Raw genomic sequence first — 6000 nt, 5'->3', positions numbered from 1 at the left:
AAACTTCAAAGTGATTGGTACTGTTAATTCAGATACAGCAAGACAATATAACTAACGGTGTTTCTCCAAAGTATAAATAAACTTTTTGAAAAGCATATATTACCATTTTTTTAATAATAAACATGGAGAAATGTATATATAATATACCTAGATGGCATGGACTCCCCTTCTTGTTTTTGGAATTATATAAATATCTATAACATTTAAATTTGGATATAAATCTGTCATTGTGTCAAAACTCTCATGGAGAGGACCAAAGTTTAATTCTTAAAAAAACGGCAATTGTAGGGAGGGTTGTTTAATCACAATAGTATTCGAAGGATTGGTCTCACGATGACGTCTATGAAAATATCTTTATAAATAAAACTTTTATTGTTTCTTAAAAATATGGGGTTTGCTTTTATCATTTAACATGATTACACAAAATTTTCTACACTCACAATATTATGTGGGATCCATATGTTTTAAAGAGAAAAAAAATTACGGCACGTCAAATGAATCTCTATAACATAACACAATTATTTTTCTTACCACATAAGATAGTTGGTTAAAGTGTTATACACTTTATTTTTCTTAAGCAAGATTTTGGATTTAAAAGTGAATGCAAAAAATCTTTCTTGAAAAATTTAGTTTCACCATGATGTGAATGTTTTCAGTTCGAATTGAATTGTTTCTCGTATCGAATATATATATATATATATATATATATATTCTGTATTTTATTAATTATTCATTTACTTTTTAGTTGTTTTCTTCAATTATAATTAATTATTTGTAATAATTTTCGTACTAAATAACATCGGTGATTTTAAAATAAACACGATTTTCATCTCTGACTCGTTAAACGTATATGGCGAGTCTTTTCATGTTCTCTTAAAATATGTTATCTTAAATTGTAATATAAAGTAGGTATCCCTCTCTGCCTGTCTCTCTCTTGGAGCTGATAAAGTCTGTCTCTCTTTATTTTTGGATAAAAATGATATATAATAGAAGGGTTTTATAATTCTCATTCAACATGATAATTGAAATTTTCCTACACATACTTCGATTTCCGTGTTGACATAGATTCTACACATAACTTTTACTAACATATGGGTCCCACATATTTTTTATCTCTACAATATAAGATTTCAATTCTCATGTAACTTGAGAATTATAAAACCCATAATAGAATATTGTATATGAAAGAACGAATATAAGTATAATTTAGGTCTAAAAATTTTAAAAGGAAAAGGTTAAAGTCACGCTAATCATTCTTTTTAATATCTTTAGTAAGGGAATGTCCTATTGGTATAAAAGTGTGCAAAAAGGTTGCTGACTTCCCTCACTATACAACTATACATAAACGAAGCATCAAATAGACTAATACCAGAATAGTCATGGAAATCCATGAGCAACTATATATATATATATATATATATCTTCTAAACTAGTTATGAGAAAATATCTATTAATTGTTCTTTTAGAAAGAAAACACACATATATTCATGAGTTTTCCTAGCCCGATACCAAAAAATAGATCATACTGAATTACTGATCACGGGCGTGCAAAAGTAAGGATTATGGGTGAAATGGGTTAAGGAAATTTGCCACTACCAGAAATGTTGGAACTGTCAAATTGGGCGCTGGGCAATGGGGCTTAGGTTATAAGCTTTTGTTTTTTCTCTCTCTCTTCTTTTTTACCTTTTTGGGTTTGAATTGAGTGCTCAAGTCTCCCGGCTTGTATGCCCTAATGTGATGTTAGTGACCAAACCATTAGGCTATGGTAAGTGAAATGGGCTTCAAACTGAAGAAGAAAAATCAAAATGAAAACCAAACTTCTTCAAACTTTAAAATGTAAATGAATCGGTACTGGGAGGAATGGTCTTCAGCTCTTCTCAAGTCCTCTTCATCAGCTAACACCACTGCTACATTCTGATATGCATGATGTTGGTTTAGTTAAAAACCAAGATAGTTATGTAGTGTTATCTATTTTTTTTTGGGTATGGCTCATATTTCGTATGTTTTTATTGTCGGAATTAACATAAAGGCAATTGGGATCCCGTTCTCAAGTGAACTAGGGAGGGTTTGGGGGCAGCGCCCCAATCCCGTAAAAGTTAGGTACTGTTATAGACTTCTGATTTATTATAAATTTTTCTTTTATTAGTAGTTTGAGCTTGGGACAATAAATAGCTGCTGTTAGAATTTTTTCTAATCCTATTTATATTCACATTGTAAACTCCGAGTGACTTGTAATGAGTGGTGGTGAGGTGAATATAATACAGACAAGCTGAACGTAACCTAAATTGGATAAACTAGGATAAATCACTGTGTCTAATCTCTCTCTTCCTCTTTTCGTTTGCAATTTGTTGATTGTCGATTTTCAACATTTTCGAAGCTAAGTCCTCCCTTCTCACCAAAAATAAAATAAAATATAATTGAACATGAAGCCTGACCTGTGTCATATGACATTATCTCGTAAAAATTGGGGATAGGTTTAATTTCGTCTGGTAGAGCACGGGAGGAATTAGAGTGGATAATCGCCTCCTTTGAGTTTATATAAATCTTTAGCTATGAGCATTTTTTAAATTATTTTTGCTCATATAGATAATAATTGGTTCCTCTAAATTCATACAATCTTTAATTATGAATATTATTTATACAAAATATTAAATATTCAAACATACAATATATTACCTTAAAGTTTTTTGAGATTTGTGTATTTTCTTAAGTTATCAAATAAATCTAAAAAAATAACAGTGTAGGAAAGTCTCGAGAGTGTCAACCCTTCAATTTTTATTAGCAACGCCCTTTATTATTTTTACCTTTTGTTTAACATTTCATTTTAATTCTTTTACGACGAATGTCAATTATGTCATGATATACTCTCGTTAATGAATTTTTTTTTATATATTCCTTGTTTTTTTATTTCTCTACCATTACCCAACTAATTATATTATATCAGCGTATTAAAATTATGACACATGACACAGAATATGACACACATTAACCACATATGACCATATATAACAGAAAAAGAATTAAAAGAACCCGTGAAGAGAAAAAGAATCAATGTTGCTCAATCTCTTTCAAGCTTCTCTCTTCGAAAATCGCCGTCTCTTGCTCTTGCCTCCTTTTCTCTCTGTTGCCGAATGTGCCAGTTATGTCTGGCTAATTTTCTTTTTGTAGTTGGGATCACGGATCCAATGTGAATCTTTTATATTTTTTATATTGTTTTTATAAATTAATTAGTTTAGTTAGTTGTATTCTATCTGTGTTAATTTTTTTATATCTTTGGTAGAATTGATCGCTCTATTACAGGGTTTTGAGGGTTATGGCTCACAATAGACATATTGGATTTTTAATCTAGACAATGGTAGAATAACAATTTGTGCATGACCTAGACATATGCTTACATAGATTGCAGACTTTTAATTCATTTGCTTAATGCTTAATTCAAGAGGAATTACTAAGACACTAGAATTCTAATTGGGTTAAAGGGTTGAAATCATTAAGACATTAGGGTTCAACTAATTTATAAGAAAATAATGAATTGTCTGAGCAAACAAATTAGTTAATTATAAAATACAATATAGGAATATAAGGGAGGATCGGAGACAAAGTGCATCCTAGATACAATTTTTAATCAATCTCGTATTTTCTTGACGTTCTTGATATTCTTGCATGCTTTTAAATATTAATGTTTTTAAAATTCTATTTTTAAAAATTACAACATCCAATCACTTTCACAAAAACCAATTCTTTTCTTTCAATTAAAAAGGGAATAGTTAAAATTAGTCATTGGTGGATTAATCTTCGAGGGAACGATATCTTACTTATCACTTTTATTACATATCTCACTTGTTGCGAAATAGACAAGTATACCATTCGTTTCAAGTAATAAAAGTGATAAGTAAGATATCGTTCACTCGAAGATTAATGCACCAATGACTAATTTTAACTATTATTCCCTTTTTAATTGGAAGAAAAGAATTGGTTTGAATTGTGAAAGTGATTGGATGTTGTAATTTTTAAAAACAAAATTTTAAAAACAATTAAATTTAATCGCATGCAAGAATTATCAAGAACGTCGAGACAATATGAGATTGATTAAAAATTGTAAAAAGACTGTAGCTAGGATGCACTTCGTCTCTCATCCTCCCTTATATTCCTATATTGTATTTTATTATTAACTAATTTGACAATTCAATATTTTCCTATAAATTAGTTGAACCTTAATGTCTTAGTGATTTCAATCCTTCAACCCAATTAGAATCCTATTGTTATAGTAATTCCTCTCGAATCAAGCATTAAGCAAATGAATTAAAAGTCTGCAATCTATGTAAGCCTATGTCTAGGTTATGCACAAATTGTTATTTTACCATTGTCCAGATTAAAACTCCAATATGTCTATTTTGAGTCCTAACCCTCAAAGCCCTATAATTAGAGTGATCAGTTTTAATAAGGATATGAAAAAATTAACACATGCAGAACAAAACAAACTAAACTAATTAACTTATAAAAATAATACAGAAAATATAAAGAATTCACATTGGGTCCATGATCCCAACTACAAAAAAGAAATTAGCCAGACATATTCATGTCTGACTTAAACAAATTAAAATAGTAAAAAGAATTCATAACAAATAAAGAAAAGAAAAAGATGAAGAAGAAAGATCAATGGTTTTCAATCTTCAAGTTTTCCAGAATCCTGATATCCGGCGTGAGACTCCTCCTCTAAATATTGTTGCCTCTGTTGAATTGTGTCTTGAGTTTCCAAGAGATTAGGGGTGGCAATATAGCGGGTCAACCCGCCAAAACGGGGCGGGTTGGGTTGAGATTTTCAACCCACCTCAACCCGCTCCGCCTAGAAGTGGCTCAAAACGGGTTCAACCCGCCGGGTTATAATTTTTTTTTTTATTTTTTTTTTACAATTAGGTAGTATTTCATTAGTCCTTAAATTTTTGTGATATCCAATTTTTTCTTTATCTTAGTACTTCCTAGAAAAAATAAAGAATAACAATTTTATTTATGACAAATGTTAACTATATATAAATTCCTAAAGAATGTTTGACAAATATTAGTATACATTTAAGATTGAGACTAAAAAAATATAGAGAAGTGTGAAATAAAATAAAATAATATTAAAAAATTCATAAAATATAATTTATTTTTGAATTTTAATTAAATTTTTTTAATTGGCGGGTTGGTAGGTTGACCCGTCAATCCACCATAAAATGGAGTGGGTTCATTTTTCCAACCCATATTTTTTGACGGATCAACCCGCCCCGCCCCGTTTTTGGTGGATTGGTGGCGGGGCGGGGCAAGTTAACTCAAATTGCCACCCCTACAAGAGATGCCTTTTTATAGGGATAAAAATTATATTTTTTAATTTTTCATCATATCTTCAATAAAATATTCACTAAAATCTCTAATCATATCTTTGATCCAATCCTTTAAATGTTTTCTTTTTATATAATGAAAAATTTTCTTTAAAAATATTCAAACCAAAAACAAAATACTTTCAGTTTAGAATCATAAATTGTGACATAACTGCCACTTCATGATTTCAACAACCAAACAATAAATAAGACAACATTGGTGGCATCAACACATCAAATTCTGGTCCAAAGACCAATACAGTGTTGACTGATGGTACTGACAATAGAGTCAGAGAGACGAATGGAATGGATAGGTGATGGCAAGAGAAGTTTTTGTCATATCACCATTGAATCATTTTCAACTCTTCCTAAAAGCACATCAGCCAAACTCGCATAAGGGTCCCTGAGAAAGCGTGATCTTTGCAGCAGAACAAGATCCCTCATGAGTGACATATCGGGCAGTATGGAGCTGTTCTTGTGCACGAGGTTCTTCAAGTGAAACAATTTGTTAAATGGATGTGGTTGCGTAGGAAAATTTCTTCAATAATACGAATGTACTGAATTTTTAATGTAATTTTCATTCATAATGGATATATATCTTATTTTTATCAATTTATTAATAAATAATTTATTTTTAAAT

Source organism: Gastrolobium bilobum, unplaced genomic scaffold, assembly GCF_033153095.1.
Source record: "Gastrolobium bilobum isolate Gb01-03AN ecotype WA unplaced genomic scaffold, APGP_CSIRO_Gbil_v1 utg6129, whole genome shotgun sequence".
NCBI lineage: Eukaryota > Viridiplantae > Streptophyta > Magnoliopsida > Fabales > Fabaceae > Gastrolobium > Gastrolobium bilobum.
Note: the sequence above shows the minus strand (reverse complement) of the source record.